The sequence below is a fragment of the Tasmannia lanceolata genome, unplaced genomic scaffold (assembly GCF_043159265.1).
Source record: "Tasmannia lanceolata isolate RefF3 unplaced genomic scaffold, GAP_Taslan_0.1 ptg000003l, whole genome shotgun sequence".
NCBI lineage: Eukaryota > Viridiplantae > Streptophyta > Magnoliopsida > Canellales > Winteraceae > Tasmannia > Tasmannia lanceolata.
The window spans coordinates 31,136,465-31,152,885 of record NW_027518680.1 but is presented as its reverse complement, the minus strand read 5'-3'; the positions used below and the strand labels follow the sequence as shown (position 1 = coordinate 31,152,885).

Sequence of the window (16,421 nt, the reverse complement as noted above, 5' to 3'; positions counted from 1 at the left end):
TTATCGTCGGAACGATATTTGTGCACCAAGGGTAGCTCACGGCCAGTAAACACCTTCCGACCGGATTAATGACTCGCATCCACTAGTACACTCATCCGCTATAGCCTGTACGTCACTGAATCTGAACAAACCCCCGCTATAATTTGACCGCAAATGAAATGTCAGAACGAATTCCGTTTATCGAATCAAACGACACTATCACCCCGCCATAATAAAGACCGGACGTCTTTGAATTCACCATCCGGAAGAAAATAAAAAGATCCGAACCGAAACGTAGGAGGCGACGCACTAAACGTGCGTTTCAGTTCGCATCGATGTTCCAGAACCGAAAGATTGTTCGAAAAAAAGTGGTAGATAGCCGAAAAAAGTGACAGGGGTGCAACACGAGGACTTCCCAGGAGGTCACCCATCCTAGTACTACTCTCGCCCAAGCACGCTTAACTTCGGAGTTCTGATGGGATCCAGTGCATTTGTGCTGGTATGATCGCACCCAGCATGCCTCTCCATTGTCAAAGTAATAAAGAGTTTCCACTCGCATTGTCGTACGAAGTCCGTTTAAATGAAAGTGCAAAAAAATCCTGCTAGATGACACCGGATGGACGATCCGAGCATGTCGGAAAGCCGGATGACCGCCGTGGCTGTCATCGCGCGATTAATCTTCCCGAGTACCCCCGAATCAATATAAGAATCGCCACGATCTGACGGGCGGATCAAAAGTTATCGTCGAAACGATATTTGTGCACCAAGGGTAGCTCACGGCCAGTAAACACCTTCCGACCGGATTCATGACTTTCATCCACTAGTACACTCATCCGCTATAGCCTGTACGTCACTGAATCTGAACAAACCCCCGCTATAATTTGACCGCAAATGAAATGTCAGAACGAATTCCGTTTATCGAATCAAACGACACTTTCACCCCGCCATAATAAAGACCGGACGTCTTTGAATTCACCATCCGGAAGAAAATAAAAAGATCCGAACCGAAACGTAGGAGGCGACGCACTAAACGTGCGTTTCAGTTCGCATCGATGTTCCAGAACCGAAAGATTGTTCGAAAAAAGTGGTAGATAGCCGAAAAAAGAGACAGGGGTGCAACACGAGGACTTCCCAGGAGGTCACCCATCCTAGTACTACTCTCGCCCAAGCACGCTTAACTTCGGAGTTCTGATGGGATCCAGTGCATTTGTGCTGGTATGATCGCACCCAGCATGCCTCTCCATTGTCAAAGTAATAAAGAGTTTCCACTCGCATTGTCGTACGAAGTCCGTTTAAATGAAAGTGCGAAAAAATCCTGCTAGATGACACCGGATGGACGATCCGAGCATGTCGGAAAGCCGGATGACCGCCAAGGCTGTCATCGCGCGATTAATCTTCCCGAGTACCCCCGAATCAATATAAGAATCGCCACGATCTGACGGGCGGATCAAAAGTTATCGTCGGAACGATATTTGTGCACCAAGGGTAGCTCACGGCCAGTAAACACCTTCCGACCGGATTCATGACTCGCATCCACTAGTACACTCATCCGCTATAGCCTGTACGTCACTGAATCTGAACAAACCCCCGCTATAATTTGACCGCAAATGAAATGTCAGAACGAATTCCGTTTATCGAATCAAACGACACTATCACCCCGCCATAATAAAGACCGGACGTCTTTGAATTCACCATCCGGAAGAAAATAAAAAGATCCGAACCGAAACCTAGGAGGCGACGCACTAAACGTGCGTTTCAGTTCGCTTTGATATTCCAGAACCGAAAGATTGTTCGAAAAAAGTGGTAGATAGCCGAAAAAAGTGACAGGGGTGCAACACGAGGACTTCCCAGGAGGTCACCGATCCTAGTACTACTCTCGCCCAAGCACGCTTAACTTCGGAGTTCTGATGGGATCCAGTACATTTGTGCTGGTATGATCGGACCCAGCATGCCTCTCCATTGTCAAAGTAATAAAGAGTTTCCACTCGCATTGTCGTACGAAGTCCGTTTAAATGAAAGTGCGAAAAAATCCTGCTAGATGACATCGGATGGACGATCCGAGCATGTCGGGAAGCCGGATGACCGCCAGGGCTGTCATCGCGCGATGAATCTTCCCGATTACCCCCGAATCAATATAAGAATCGCCACGATCTGACGGGCGGATCAAAAGTTATCGTCGGAACGATATTTGTGCACCAAGGGTAGCTCACGGCCAGTAAACACCTTCCGACCGGATTCATGACTCGCATCCACTAGTACACTCATCCGCTATAGCCTGTACGTCACTGAATCTGAACAAACCCCCGCTATAATTTGACCGCAAATGAAATGTCAGAACGAATTCCGTTTATCGAATCAAACGACACTATCACCCCGCCATAATAAAGACCGGACGGACGTCTTTGAATTCACCATCCGGAAGAAAATAAAAAGATCCGAACCGAAACGTAGGAGGCGACGCACTAAACGTGCGTTTCAGTTCGCATCGATGTTCCAGAACCGAAAGATTGTTCGAAAAAAGTGGTAGATAGCCGAAAAAAGTGACAGGGGTGCAACACGAGGACTTCCCAGGAGGTCACCCATCCTAGTACTACTCTCGCCCAAGCACGCTTAACTTCGGAGTTCTGATGGGATCCAGTGCATTTGTGCTGGTATGATCGCACCCAGCATGCCTCTCCATTGTCAAAGTAATAAAGAGTTTCCACTCGCATTGTCGTACGAAGTCCGTTTAAATGAAAGTGCGAAAAAATCCTGCTAGATGACACCGGATGGACGATCCGAGCATGTCGGGAAGCCGGACGACCGCCAAGGCTGTCATCGCGCGAGTAATCTTCCCGAATACCCCCGAATCAATATAAGAATCGCTACGATCTGACGGGCGGATCAAAAGTTATCGTCGGAACGATATTTGTGCACCAAGGGTAGCTCACGGCCAGTAAACACCTTCCGACCGGATTCATGACTCGCATCCACTAGTACACTCATCCGCTATAGCCTGTACGTCACTGAATCTGAACAAACCCCCGCTATAATTTGACCGCAAATGAAATGTCAGAACGAATTCCGTTTATCGAATCAAACGACACTATCACCCCGCCATAATAAAGACCGGACGTCTTTGAATTCACCATCCGGAAGAAAATAAAAAGATCCGAACCGAAACCTAGGAGGCGACGCACTAAACGTGCGTTTCAGTTCGCTTTGATATTCCAGAACCGAAAGATTGTTCGAAAAAAGTGGTAGATAGCCGAAAAAAGTGACAGGGGTCCAACTCGAGGACTTCCCAGGAGGTCACCCATCCTAGTACTACTCTCGCCCAAGCACGCTTAACTTCGGAGTTCTGATGGGATCCAGTGCATTTGTGCTGGTATGATCGCACCCAGCATGCCTCTCCATTGTCAAAGTAATAAAGAGTTTACACTCGCATTGTCGTACGAAGTCCGTTTAAATGAAAGTGCGAAAAAATCCTGCTAGATGACACCGGATGGACGATCCGAGCATGTCGGGAAGACGGATGACCGCCAAGGCTGTCATCGCGCGATGAATCTTCCCGAGTACCCCCGAATCAATATAAGAATCGCTACGATCTGACGGGCGGATCAAAAGTTATCGTCGGAACGATATTTGTGCACCAAGGGTAGCTCACGGCCAGTAAACACCTTCCGACCGGATTCATGACTCGCATCCACTAGTACACTCATCCGCTATAGCCTATACGTCACTGAATCTAAACAAACCCCCGCTATAATTTGACCGCAAATGAAATGTCAGAACGAATTCCGTTTATCGAATCAAACGACACTATCACCCCGCCATAATAAAGACCGGACGTCTTCGAATTCACCATCCGGAAGAAAATAAAAAGATCCGAACCGAAACCTAGGAGGCGACGCACTAAACGTGCGTTTCAGTTCGCTTTGATATTCCCGAACCGAAAGATTGTTCGAAAAAAGTGGTAGATAGCCGAAAAAAGTGACAGGGGTGCAACACGAGGACTTCCCAGGAGGTCACCCATCCTAGTACTACTCTCGCCCAAGCACGCTTAACTTCGGAGTTCTGATGGGATCCAGTGCATTTGTGCTGGTATGATCGCACCCAGCATGCCTCTCCATTGTCAAAGTAATAAAGAGTTTCCACTCGCATTGTCGTACGAAGTCCGTTTAAATGAAAGTGCGAAAAAATCCTGCTAGATGACACCGGATGGACGATCCGAGCATGTCGGAAAGCCGGATGACCGCCATGGCTGTCATCGCGCGATGAATCTTCCCGAGTACCCCCGAATCAATATAGGAATCGCCACGATCTGACGGGCGGATCAAAAGTTATCGTCGGAACGATATTTGTGCACCAAGGGTAGCTCACGGCCAGTAAACACCTTCCGACCGGATTAATGACTCGCATCCACTAGTACACTCATCCGCTATAGCCTGTACGTCACTGAATCTGAACAAACCCCCGCTATAATTTGACCGCAAATGAAATGTCAGAACGAATTCCGTTTATCGAATCAAACGACACTATCACCCCGCCATAATAAAGACCGGACGTCTTTGAATTCACCATCCGGAAGAAAATAAAAAGATCCGAACCGAAACGTAGGAGGCGACGCACTAAACGTGCGTTTCAGTTCGCATCGATGTTCCAGAACCGAAAGATTGTTCGAAAAAAAGTGGTAGATAGCCGAAAAAAGTGACAGGGGTGCAACACGAGGACTTCCCAGGAGGTCACCCATCCTAGTACTACTCTCGCCCAAGCACGCTTAACTTCGGAGTTCTGATGGGATCCAGTGCATTTGTGCTGGTATGATCGCACCCAGCATGCCTCTCCATTGTCAAAGTAATAAAGAGTTTCCACTCGCATTGTCGTACGAAGTCCGTTTAAATGAAAGTGCAAAAAAATCCTGCTAGATGACACCGGATGGACGATCCGAGCATGTCGGAAAGCCGGATGACCGCCGTGGCTGTCATCGCGCGATTAATCTTCCCGAGTACCCCCGAATCAATATAAGAATCGCCACGATCTGACGGGCGGATCAAAAGTTATCGTCGAAACGATATTTGTGCACCAAGGGTAGCTCACGGCCAGTAAACACCTTCCGACCGGATTCATGACTTTCATCCACTAGTACACTCATCCGCTATAGCCTGTACGTCACTGAATCTGAACAAACCCACGCTATAATTTGACCGCAAATGAAATGTCAGAACGAATTCCGTTTATCGAATCAAACGACACTTTCACCCCGCCATAATAAAGACCGGACGTCTTTGAATTCACCATCCGGAAGAAAATAAAAAGATCCGAACCGAAACGTAGGAGGCGACGCACTAAACGTGCGTTTCAGTTCGCATCGATGTTCCAGAACCGAAAGATTGTTCGAAAAAAGTGGTAGATAGCCGAAAAAAGAGACAGGGGTGCAACACGAGGACTTCCCAGGAGGTCACCCATCCTAGTACTACTCTCGCCCAAGCACGCTTAACTTCGGAGTTCTGATGGGATCCAGTGCATTTGTGCTGGTATGATCGCACCCAGCATGCCTCTCCATTGTCAAAGTAATAAAGAGTTTCCACTCGCATTGTCGTACGAAGTCCGTTTAAATGAAAGTGCGAAAAAATCCTGCTAGATGACACCGGATGGACGATCCGAGCATGTCGGAAAGCCGGATGACCGCCAAGGCTGTCATCGCGCGATTAATCTTCCCGAGTACCCCCGAATCAATATAAGAATCGCCACGATCTGACGGGCGGATCAAAAGTTATCGTCGGAACGATATTTGTGCACCAAGGGTAGCTCACGGCCAGTAAACACCTTCCGACCGGATTCATGACTCGCATCCACTAGTACACTCATCCGCTATAGCCTGTACGTCACTGAATCTGAACAAACCCCCGCTATAATTTGACCGCAAATGAAATGTCAGAACGAATTCCGTTTATCGAATCAAACGACACTATCAGCCCGCCATAATAAAGACCGGACGTCTTTGAATTCACCATCCGGAAGAAAATAAAAAGATCCGAACCGAAACCTAGGAGGCGACGCACTAAACGTGCGTTTCAGTTCGCTTTGATATTCCAGAACCGAAAGATTGTTCGAAAAAAGTGGTAGATAGCCGAAAAAAGTGACAGGGGTGCAACACGAGGACTTCCCAGGAGGTCACCGATCCTAGTACTACTCTCGCCCAAGCACGCTTAACTTCGGAGTTCTGATGGGATCCAGTACATTTGTGCTGGTATGATCGGACCCAGCATGCCTCTCCATTGTCAAAGTAATAAAGAGTTTCCACTCGCATTGTCGTACGAAGTCCGTTTAAATGAAAGTGCGAAAAAATCCTGCTAGATGACATCGGATGGACGATCCGAGCATGTCGGGAAGCCGGATGACCGCCAGGGCTGTCATCGCGCGATGAATCTTCCCGATTACCCCCGAATCAATATAAGAATCGCCACGATCTGACGGGCGGATCAAAAGTTATCGTCGGAACGATATTTGTGCACCAAGGGTAGCTCACGGCCAGTAAACACCTTCCGACCGGATTCATGACTCGCATCCACTAGTACACTCATCCGCTATAGCCTGTACGTCACTGAATCTGAACAAACCCCCGCTATAATTTGACCGCAAATGAAATGTCAGAACGAATTCCGTTTATCGAATCAAACGACACTATCACCCCGCCATAATAAAGACCGGACGGACGTCTTTGAATTCACCATCCGGAAGAAAATAAAAAGATCCGAACCGAAACGTAGGAGGCGACGCACTAAACGTGCGTTTCAGTTCGCATCGATGTTCCAGAACCGAAAGATTGTTCGAAAAAAGTGGTAGATAGCCGAAAAAAGTGACAGGGGTGCAACACGAGGACTTCCCAGGAGGTCACCCATCCTAGTACTACTCTCGCCCAAGCACGCTTAACTTCGGAGTTCTGATGGGATCCAGTGCATTTGTGCTGGTTTGATCGCACCCAGCATGCCTCTCCATTGTCAAAGTAATAAAGAGTTTCCACTCGCATTGTCGTACGAAGTCCGTTTAAATGAAAGTGCGAAAAAATCCTGCTAGATGACACCGGATGGACGATCCGAGCATGTCGGGAAGCCGGACGACCGCCAAGGCTGTCATCGCGCGAGTAATCTTCCCGAATACCCCCGAATCAATATAAGAATCGCTACGATCTGACGGGCGGATCAAAAGTTATCGTCGGAACGATATTTGTGCACCAAGGGTAGCTCACGGCCAGTAAACACCTTCCGACCGGATTCATGACTCGCATCCACTAGTACACTCATCCGCTATAGCCTGTACGTCACTGAATCTGAACAAACCCCCGCTATAATTTGACCGCAAATGAAATGTCAGAACGAATTCCGTTTATCGAATCAAACGACACTATCACCCCGCCATAATAAAGACCGGACGTCTTTGAATTCACCATCCGGAAGAAAATAAAAAGATCCGAACCGAAACCTAGGAGGCGACGCACTAAACGTGCGTTTCAGTTCGCTTTGATATTCCAGAACCGAAAGATTGTTCGAAAAAAGTGGTAGATAGCCGAAAAAAGTGACAGGGGTCCAACACGAGGACTTCCCAGGAGGTCACCCATCCTAGTACTACTCTCGCCCAAGCACGCTTAACTTCGGAGTTCTGATGGGATCCAGTGCATTTGTGCTGGTATGATCGCACCCAGCATGCCTCTCCATTGTCAAAGTAATAAAGTGTTTACACTCGCATTGTCGTACGAAGTCCGTTTAAATGAAAGTGCGAAAAAATCCTGCTAGATGACACCGGATGGACGATCCGAGCATGTCGGGAAGACGGATGACCGCCAAGGCTGTCATCGCGCGATGAATCTTCCCGAGTACCCCCGAATCAATATAAGAATCGCTACGATCTGACGGGCGGATCAAAAGTTATCGTCGGAACGATATTTGTGCACCAAGGGTAGCTCACGGCCAGTAAACACCTTCCGACCGGATTCATGACTCGCATCCACTAGTACACTCATCCGCTATAGCCTGTACGTCACTGAATCTAAACAAACCCCCGCTATAATTTGACCGCAAATGAAATGTCAGAACGAATTCCGTTTATCGAATCAAACGACACTATCACCCCGCCATAATAAAGACCGGACGTCTTCGAATTCACCATCCGGAAGAAAATAAAAAGATCCGAACCGAAACCTAGGAGGCGACGCACTAAACGTGCGTTTCAGTTCGCTTTGATATTCCCGAACCGAAAGATTGTTCGAAAAAAGTGGTAGATAGCCGAAAAAAGTGACAGGGGTGCAACACGAGGACTTCCCAGGAGGTCACCCATCCTAGTACTACTCTCGCCCAAGCACGCTTAACTTCGGAGTTCTGATGGGATCCAGTGCATTTGTGCTGGTATGATCGCACCCAGCATGCCTCTCCATTGTCAAAGTAATAAAGAGTTTCCACTCGCATTGTCGTACGAAGTCCGTTTAAATGAAAGTGCGAAAAAATCCTGCTAGATGACACCGGATGGACGATCCGAGCATGTCGGGAAGCCGGATGACCGCCAAGGCTGTCATCGCGCGATGAATCTTCCCGAGTACCCCCGAATCAATATAAGAATCGCTACGATCTGACGGGCGGATCAAAAGTTATCGTCGGAACGATATTTGTGCACCAAGGGTAGCTCGCTGCCAGTAAACACCTTCCGACCGGATTCATGACTCGCATCCACTAGTACACTCATCCGCTATAGCCTGTACGTTACTGAATCTGAACAAACCCCCGCTATAATTTGACCGCAAATGAAATGTCAGAACGAATTCCGTTTATCGAATCAAACGACACTATCACCCCGCCATAATAAAGACCGGACGTATTTGAATTCACTATCCGGCAGAAAATAAAAAGATCCCAACCGAAACGTAGGAGGCGTCGCACTAAACGTGCGTTTCAGTTCGCATCGATGTTCCAGAACCGAAAGATTGTTCGAAAAAAGTGGTAGATAGCCGAAAAAAGAGACAGGGGTGCAACACGAGGACTTCCCAGGAGGTCACCCATCCTAGTACTACTCTCGCCCAAGCACGCTTAACTTCGGAGTTCTGATGGGATCCAGTGCATTTGTGCTGGTATGATCGCACCCAGCATGCCTCTCCATTGTCAAAGTAATAAAGAGTTTCCACTCGCATTGTCGTACGAAGTCCGTTTAAATGAAAGTGCGAAAAAATCCTGCTAGATGACACCGGATGGACGATCCGAGCATGTCGGAAAGCCGGATGACCGCCAAGGCTGTCATCGCGCGATTAATCTTCCCGAGTACCCCCGAATCAATATAAGAATCGCCACGATCTGACGGGCGGATCAAAAGTTATCGTCGGAACGATATTTGTGCACCAAGGGTAGCTCACGGCCAGTAAACACCTTCCGACCGGATTCATGACTCGCATCCACTAGTACACTCATCCGCTATAGCCTGTACGTCACTGAATCTGAACAAACCCCCGCTATAATTTGACCGCAAATGAAATGTCAGAACGAATTCCGTTTATCGAATTAAACGACACTATCAGCCCGCCATAATAAAGACCGGACGTATTTGAACTCACTATCCGGCAGAAAATAAAAAGATCCCAACCGAAACGTAGGAGGCGTCGCACTAAACGTGCGTTTCAGTTCGCATCGATGTTCCAGAACCGAAAGATTGTTCGAAAAAAGTGGTAGATAGCCGAAAAAAGTGACAGGGGTGCAACACGAGGACTTCCCAGGAGGTCACCCATCCTAGTACTACTCTCGCCCAAGCACGCTTAACTTCGGAGTTCTGATGGGATCCAGTGCATTTGTGCTGGTATGATCGCACCCAGCATGCCTCTCCATTGTCAAACTAATAAAGAGTTTCCACTCGCATTGTCGTACGAAGTCCGTTTAAATGAAAGTGCGAAAAAATCCTGCTAGATGACACCGGATGGACGATCCGAGCATGTCGGGAAGACGGATGACCGCCAAGGCTGTCATCGCGCGATGAATCTTCCCGAGTACCCCCGAATCAATATAAGAATCGCTACGATCTGACGGGCGGATCAAAAGTTATCGTCGGAACGATATTTGTGCACCAAGGGTAGCTCACGGCCAGTAAACACCTTCCGACCGGATTCATGACTCGCATCCACTAGTACACTCATCCGCTATAGCCTGTACGTCACTGAATCTAAACAAACCCCCGCTATAATTTGACCGCAAATGAAATGTCAGAACGAATTCCGTTTATCGAATCAAACGACACTATCACCCCGCCATAATAAAGACCGGACGTCTTCGAATTCACCATCCGGAAGAAAATAAAAAGATCCGAACCGAAACCTAGGAGGCGACGCACTAAACGTGCGTTTCAGTTCGCTTTGATATTCCCGAACCGAAAGATTGTTCGAAAAAAGTGGTAGATAGCCGAAAAAAGTGACAGGGGTGCAACACGAGGACTTCCCAGGAGGTCACCCATCCTAGTACTACTCTCGCCCAAGCACGCTTAACTTCGGAGTTCTGATGGGATCCAGTGCATTTGTGCTGGTATGATCGCACCCAGCATGCCTCTCCATTGTCAAAGTAATAAAGAGTTTCCACTCGCATTGTCGTACGAAGTCCGTTTAAATGAAAGTGCGAAAAAATCCTGCTAGATGACACCGGATGGACGATCCGAGCATGTCGGAAAGCCGGATGACCGCCAAGGCTGTCATCGCGCGATTAATCTTCCCGAGTACCCCCGAATCAATATAAGAATCGCCACGATCTGACGGGCGGATCAAAAGTTATCGTCGGAACGATATTTGTGCACCAAGGGTAGCTCACGGCCAGTAAACACCTTCCGACCGGATTCATGACTCGCATCCACTAGTACACTCATCCGCTATAGCCTGTACGTCACTGAATCTGAACAAACCCCCGCTATAATTTGACCGCAAATGAAATGTCAGAACGAATTCCGTTTATCGAATCAAACGACACTATCAGCCCGCCATAATAAAGACCGGACGTCTTTGAATTCACCATCCGGAAGAAAATAAAAAGATCCGAACCGAAACCTAGGAGGCGACGCACTAAACGTGCGTTTCAGTTCGCTTTGATATTCCAGAACCGAAAGATTGTTCGAAAAAAGTGGTAGATAGCCGAAAAAAGTGACAGGGGTGCAACACGAGGACTTCCCAGGAGGTCACCGATCCTAGTACTACTCTCGCCCAAGCACGCTTAACTTCGGAGTTCTGATGGGATCCAGTACATTTGTGCTGGTATGATCGGACCCAGCATGCCTCTCCATTGTCAAAGTAATAAAGAGTTTCCACTCGCATTGTCGTACGAAGTCCGTTTAAATGAAAGTGCGAAAAAATCCTGCTAGATGACATCGGATGGACGATCCGAGCATGTCGGGAAGCCGGATGACCGCCAGGGCTGTCATCGCGCGATGAATCTTCCCGATTACCCCCGAATCAATATAAGAATCGCCACGATCTGACGGGCGGATCAAAAGTTATCGTCGGAACGATATTTGTGCACCAAGGGTAGCTCACGGCCAGTAAACACCTTCCGACCGGATTCATGACTCGCATCCACTAGTACACTCATCCGCTATAGCCTGTACGTCACTGAATCTGAACAAACCCCCGCTATAATTTGACCGCAAATGAAATGTCAGAACGAATTCCGTTTATCGAATCAAACGACACTATCACCCCGCCATAATAAAGACCGGACGGACGTCTTTGAATTCACCATCCGGAAGAAAATAAAAAGATCCGAACCGAAACGTAGGAGGCGACGCACTAAACGTGCGTTTCAGTTCGCATCGATGTTCCAGAACCGAAAGATTGTTCGAAAAAAGTGGTAGATAGCCGAAAAAAGTGACAGGGGTGCAACACGAGGACTTCCCAGGAGGTCACCCATCCTAGTACTACTCTCGCCCAAGCACGCTTAACTTCGGAGTTCTGATGGGATCCAGTGCATTTGTGCTGGTTTGATCGCACCCAGCATGCCTCTCCATTGTCAAAGTAATAAAGAGTTTCCACTCGCATTGTCGTACGAAGTCCGTTTAAATGAAAGTGCGAAAAAATCCTGCTAGATGACACCGGATGGACGATCCGAGCATGTCGGGAAGCCGGACGACCGCCAAGGCTGTCATCGCGCGAGTAATCTTCCCGAATACCCCCGAATCAATATAAGAATCGCTACGATCTGACGGGCGGATCAAAAGTTATCGTCGGAACGATATTTGTGCACCAAGGGTAGCTCACGGCCAGTAAACACCTTCCGACCGGATTCATGACTCGCATCCACTAGTACACTCATCCGCTATAGCCTGTACGTCACTGAATCTGAACAAACCCCCGCTATAATTTGACCGCAAATGAAATGTCAGAACGAATTCCGTTTATCGAATCAAACGACACTATCACCCCGCCATAATAAAGACCGGACGTCTTTGAATTCACCATCCGGAAGAAAATAAAAAGATCCGAACCGAAACCTAGGAGGCGACGCACTAAACGTGCGTTTCAGTTCGCTTTGATATTCCAGAACCGAAAGATTGTTCGAAAAAAGTGGTAGATAGCCGAAAAAAGTGACAGGGGTCCAACACGAGGACTTCCCAGGAGGTCACCCATCCTAGTACTACTCTCGCCCAAGCACGCTTAACTTCGGAGTTCTGATGGGATCCAGTGCATTTGTGCTGGTATGATCGCACCCAGCATGCCTCTCCATTGTCAAAGTAATAAAGTGTTTACACTCGCATTGTCGTACGAAGTCCGTTTAAATGAAAGTGCGAAAAAATCCTGCTAGATGACACCGGATGGACGATCCGAGCATGTCGGGAAGACGGATGACCGCCAAGGCTGTCATCGCGCGATGAATCTTCCCGAGTACCCCCGAATCAATATAAGAATCGCTACGATCTGACGGGCGGATCAAAAGTTATCGTCGGAACGATATTTGTGCACCAAGGGTAGCTCACGGCCAGTAAACACCTTCCGACCGGATTCATGACTCGCATCCACTAGTACACTCATCCGCTATAGCCTGTACGTCACTGAATCTAAACAAACCCCCGCTATAATTTGACCGCAAATGAAATGTCAGAACGAATTCCGTTTATCGAATCAAACGACACTATCACCCCGCCATAATAAAGACCGGACGTCTTCGAATTCACCATCCGGAAGAAAATAAAAAGATCCGAACCGAAACCTAGGAGGCGACGCACTAAACGTGCGTTTCAGTTCGCTTTGATATTCCCGAACCGAAAGATTGTTCGAAAAAAGTGGTAGATAGCCGAAAAAAGTGACAGGGGTGCAACACGAGGACTTCCCAGGAGGTCACCCATCCTAGTACTACTCTCGCCCAAGCACGCTTAACTTCGGAGTTCTGATGGGATCCAGTGCATTTGTGCTGGTATGATCGCACCCAGCATGCCTCTCCATTGTCAAAGTAATAAAGAGTTTCCACTCGCATTGTCGTACGAAGTCCGTTTAAATGAAAGTGCGAAAAAATCCTGCTAGATGACACCGGATGGACGATCCGAGCATGTCGGGAAGCCGGATGACCGCCAAGGCTGTCATCGCGCGATGAATCTTCCCGAGTACCCCCGAATCAATATAAGAATCGCTACGATCTGACGGGCGGATCAAAAGTTATCGTCGGAACGATATTTGTGCACCAAGGGTAGCTCGCTGCCAGTAAACACCTTCCGACCGGATTCATGACTCGCATCCACTAGTACACTCATCCGCTATAGCCTGTACGTTACTGAATCTGAACAAACCCCCGCTATAATTTGACCGCAAATGAAATGTCAGAACGAATTCCGTTTATCGAATCAAACGACACTATCACCCCGCCATAATAAAGACCGGACGTATTTGAATTCACTATCCGGCAGAAAATAAAAAGATCCCAACCGAAACGTAGGAGGCGTCGCACTAAACGTGCGTTTCAGTTCGCATCGATGTTCCAGAACCGAAAGATTGTTCGAAAAAAGTGGTAGATAGCCGAAAAAAGAGACAGGGGTGCAACACGAGGACTTCCCAGGAGGTCACCCATCCTAGTACTACTCTCGCCCAAGCACGCTTAACTTCGGAGTTCTGATGGGATCCAGTGCATTTGTGCTGGTATGATCGCACCCAGCATGCCTCTCCATTGTCAAAGTAATAAAGAGTTTCCACTCGCATTGTCGTACGAAGTCCGTTTAAATGAAAGTGCGAAAAAATCCTGCTAGATGACACCGGATGGACGATCCGAGCATGTCGGAAAGCCGGATGACCGCCAAGGCTGTCATCGCGCGATTAATCTTCCCGAGTACCCCCGAATCAATATAAGAATCGCCACGATCTGACGGGCGGATCAAAAGTTATCGTCGGAACGATATTTGTGCACCAAGGGTAGCTCACGGCCAGTAAACACCTTCCGACCGGATTCATGACTCGCATCCACTAGTACACTCATCCGCTATAGCCTGTACGTCACTGAATCTGAACAAACCCCCGCTATAATTTGACCGCAAATGAAATGTCAGAACGAATTCCGTTTATCGAATTAAACGACACTATCAGCCCGCCATAATAAAGACCGGACGTATTTGAACTCACTATCCGGCAGAAAATAAAAAGATCCCAACCGAAACGTAGGAGGCGTCGCACTAAACGTGCGTTTCAGTTCGCATCGATGTTCCAGAACCGAAAGATTGTTCGAAAAAAGTGGTAGATAGCCGAAAAAAGTGACAGGGGTGCAACACGAGGACTTCCCAGGAGGTCACCCATCCTAGTACTACTCTCGCCCAAGCACGCTTAACTTCGGAGTTCTGATGGGATCCAGTGCATTTGTGCTGGTATGATCGCACCCAGCATGCCTCTCCATTGTCAAACTAATAAAGAGTTTCCACTCGCATTGTCGTACGAAGTCCGTTTAAATGAAAGTGCGAAAAAATCCTGCTAGATGACACCGGATGGACGATCCGAGCATGTCGGGAAGACGGATGACCGCCAAGGCTGTCATCGCGCGATGAATCTTCCCGAGTACCCCCGAATCAATATAAGAATCGCTACGATCTGACGGGCGGATCAAAAGTTATCGTCGGAACGATATTTGTGCACCAAGGGTAGCTCACGGCCAGTAAACACCTTCCGACCGGATTCATGACTCGCATCCACTAGTACACTCATCCGCTATAGCCTGTACGTCACTGAATCTAAACAAACCCCCGCTATAATTTGACCGCAAATGAAATGTCAGAACGAATTCCGTTTATCGAATCAAACGACACTATCACCCCGCCATAATAAAGACCGGACGTCTTCGAATTCACCATCCGGAAGAAAATAAAAAGATCCGAACCGAAACCTAGGAGGCGACGCACTAAACGTGCGTTTCAGTTCGCTTTGATATTCCCGAACCGAAAGATTGTTCGAAAAAAGTGGTAGATAGCCGAAAAAAGTGACAGGGGTGCAACACGAGGACTTCCCAGGAGGTCACCCATCCTAGTACTACTCTCGCCCAAGCACGCTTAACTTCGGAGTTCTGATGGGATCCAGTGCATTTGTGCTGGTATGATCGCACCCAGCATGCCTCTCCATTGTCAAAGTAATAAAGAGTTTCCACTCGCATTGTCGTACGAAGTCCGTTTAAATGAAAGTGCGAAAAAATCCTGCTAGATGACACCGGATGGACGATCCGAGCATGTCGGGAAGCCGGATGACCGCCAAGGCTGTCATCGCGCGATGAATCTTCCCGAGTACCCCCGAATCAATATAAGAATCGCTACGATCTGACGGGCGGATCAAAAGTTATCGTCGGAACGATATTTGTGCACCAAGGGTAGCTCGCTGCCAGTAAACACCTTCCGACCGGATTCATGACTCGCATCCACTAGTACACTCATCCGCTATAGCCTGTACGTTACTGAATCTGAACAAACCCCCGCTATAATTTGACCGCAAATGAAATGTCAGAACGAATTCCGTTTATCGAATCAAACGACACTATCACCCCGCCATAATAAAGACCGGACGTATTTGAATTCACTATCCGGCAGAAAATTAAAAGATCCCAACCGAAACGTAGGAGGCGTCGCACTAAACGTGCGTTTCAGTTCGCATCGATGTTCCAGAACCGAAAGATTGTTCGAAAAAAGTGGTAGATAGCCGAAAAAAGTGACAGGGGTGCAACACGAGGACTTCCCAGGAGGTCACCCATCCTAGTACTACTCTCGCCCAAGCACGCTTAACTTCGGAGTTCTGATGGGATCCAGTGCATTTGTGCTGGTATGATCGCACCCAGCATGCCTCTCCATTGTCAAAGTAATAAAGAGTTTCCACTCGCATTGTCGTACGAAGTCCGTTTAAATGAAAGTGCGAAAAAATCCTGCTAGATGACACCGGATGGACGATCCGAGCATGTAGGGAAGCCGGATGACCGCCAGAGCTGTCATCGCGCGATGAA

The 16,421-nt window shown here is 48.0% G+C and overlaps 23 non-coding genes across 23 annotated transcripts; all 23 read right to left on the bottom strand.

Moving 5' to 3' along the window:
• Window positions 1-373: 373 nt before the first annotated feature.
• On the bottom strand, window positions 374-492 carry LOC143872150 (5S ribosomal RNA). The gene has a single exon (XR_013246907.1). It is a non-coding gene; the product is annotated as a 5S ribosomal RNA (ribosomal RNA).
• A 597-nt stretch (window positions 493-1,089) lies between these two features.
• Window positions 1,090-1,208, bottom strand: LOC143872149 (5S ribosomal RNA). The gene has a single exon (XR_013246906.1). It is a non-coding gene; the product is annotated as a 5S ribosomal RNA (ribosomal RNA).
• Window positions 1,209-1,805: 597 nt separating this feature from the next.
• On the bottom strand, window positions 1,806-1,924 carry LOC143875121 (5S ribosomal RNA). The gene has a single exon (XR_013249783.1). It is a non-coding gene; the product is annotated as a 5S ribosomal RNA (ribosomal RNA).
• A 601-nt stretch (window positions 1,925-2,525) lies between these two features.
• LOC143872148 (5S ribosomal RNA) lies at window positions 2,526-2,644 on the bottom strand. The gene has a single exon (XR_013246905.1). It is a non-coding gene; the product is annotated as a 5S ribosomal RNA (ribosomal RNA).
• A 597-nt stretch (window positions 2,645-3,241) lies between these two features.
• LOC143874895 (5S ribosomal RNA) lies at window positions 3,242-3,360 on the bottom strand. The gene has a single exon (XR_013249564.1). It is a non-coding gene; the product is annotated as a 5S ribosomal RNA (ribosomal RNA).
• A 597-nt stretch (window positions 3,361-3,957) lies between these two features.
• On the bottom strand, window positions 3,958-4,076 carry LOC143872147 (5S ribosomal RNA). The gene has a single exon (XR_013246904.1). It is a non-coding gene; the product is annotated as a 5S ribosomal RNA (ribosomal RNA).
• Window positions 4,077-4,674: 598 nt separating this feature from the next.
• On the bottom strand, window positions 4,675-4,793 carry LOC143872146 (5S ribosomal RNA). Its single transcript, XR_013246903.1, has one exon. It is a non-coding gene; the product is annotated as a 5S ribosomal RNA (ribosomal RNA).
• Window positions 4,794-5,390: 597 nt separating this feature from the next.
• Window positions 5,391-5,509, bottom strand: LOC143872145 (5S ribosomal RNA). The gene has a single exon (XR_013246902.1). It is a non-coding gene; the product is annotated as a 5S ribosomal RNA (ribosomal RNA).
• Window positions 5,510-6,106: 597 nt separating this feature from the next.
• Window positions 6,107-6,225, bottom strand: LOC143875120 (5S ribosomal RNA). The gene has a single exon (XR_013249782.1). It is a non-coding gene; the product is annotated as a 5S ribosomal RNA (ribosomal RNA).
• A 601-nt stretch (window positions 6,226-6,826) lies between these two features.
• LOC143873370 (5S ribosomal RNA) lies at window positions 6,827-6,945 on the bottom strand. Its single transcript, XR_013248081.1, has one exon. It is a non-coding gene; the product is annotated as a 5S ribosomal RNA (ribosomal RNA).
• A 597-nt stretch (window positions 6,946-7,542) lies between these two features.
• On the bottom strand, window positions 7,543-7,661 carry LOC143874541 (5S ribosomal RNA). The gene has a single exon (XR_013249217.1). It is a non-coding gene; the product is annotated as a 5S ribosomal RNA (ribosomal RNA).
• Window positions 7,662-8,258: 597 nt separating this feature from the next.
• On the bottom strand, window positions 8,259-8,377 carry LOC143872144 (5S ribosomal RNA). The gene has a single exon (XR_013246901.1). It is a non-coding gene; the product is annotated as a 5S ribosomal RNA (ribosomal RNA).
• Window positions 8,378-8,974: 597 nt separating this feature from the next.
• LOC143872143 (5S ribosomal RNA) lies at window positions 8,975-9,093 on the bottom strand. The gene has a single exon (XR_013246900.1). It is a non-coding gene; the product is annotated as a 5S ribosomal RNA (ribosomal RNA).
• A 597-nt stretch (window positions 9,094-9,690) lies between these two features.
• LOC143872142 (5S ribosomal RNA) lies at window positions 9,691-9,809 on the bottom strand. The gene has a single exon (XR_013246899.1). It is a non-coding gene; the product is annotated as a 5S ribosomal RNA (ribosomal RNA).
• Window positions 9,810-10,406: 597 nt separating this feature from the next.
• On the bottom strand, window positions 10,407-10,525 carry LOC143872140 (5S ribosomal RNA). The gene has a single exon (XR_013246897.1). It is a non-coding gene; the product is annotated as a 5S ribosomal RNA (ribosomal RNA).
• A 597-nt stretch (window positions 10,526-11,122) lies between these two features.
• Window positions 11,123-11,241, bottom strand: LOC143875118 (5S ribosomal RNA). Its single transcript, XR_013249780.1, has one exon. It is a non-coding gene; the product is annotated as a 5S ribosomal RNA (ribosomal RNA).
• A 601-nt stretch (window positions 11,242-11,842) lies between these two features.
• LOC143873368 (5S ribosomal RNA) lies at window positions 11,843-11,961 on the bottom strand. The gene has a single exon (XR_013248080.1). It is a non-coding gene; the product is annotated as a 5S ribosomal RNA (ribosomal RNA).
• Window positions 11,962-12,558: 597 nt separating this feature from the next.
• On the bottom strand, window positions 12,559-12,677 carry LOC143874540 (5S ribosomal RNA). Its single transcript, XR_013249216.1, has one exon. It is a non-coding gene; the product is annotated as a 5S ribosomal RNA (ribosomal RNA).
• Window positions 12,678-13,274: 597 nt separating this feature from the next.
• Window positions 13,275-13,393, bottom strand: LOC143872139 (5S ribosomal RNA). Its single transcript, XR_013246896.1, has one exon. It is a non-coding gene; the product is annotated as a 5S ribosomal RNA (ribosomal RNA).
• Window positions 13,394-13,990: 597 nt separating this feature from the next.
• On the bottom strand, window positions 13,991-14,109 carry LOC143872138 (5S ribosomal RNA). Its single transcript, XR_013246895.1, has one exon. It is a non-coding gene; the product is annotated as a 5S ribosomal RNA (ribosomal RNA).
• A 597-nt stretch (window positions 14,110-14,706) lies between these two features.
• Window positions 14,707-14,825, bottom strand: LOC143872137 (5S ribosomal RNA). The gene has a single exon (XR_013246894.1). It is a non-coding gene; the product is annotated as a 5S ribosomal RNA (ribosomal RNA).
• Window positions 14,826-15,422: 597 nt separating this feature from the next.
• Window positions 15,423-15,541, bottom strand: LOC143872136 (5S ribosomal RNA). The gene has a single exon (XR_013246893.1). It is a non-coding gene; the product is annotated as a 5S ribosomal RNA (ribosomal RNA).
• Window positions 15,542-16,138: 597 nt separating this feature from the next.
• Window positions 16,139-16,257, bottom strand: LOC143872135 (5S ribosomal RNA). Its single transcript, XR_013246892.1, has one exon. It is a non-coding gene; the product is annotated as a 5S ribosomal RNA (ribosomal RNA).
• Between the last annotated feature and the right edge of the window lie 164 nt (window positions 16,258-16,421).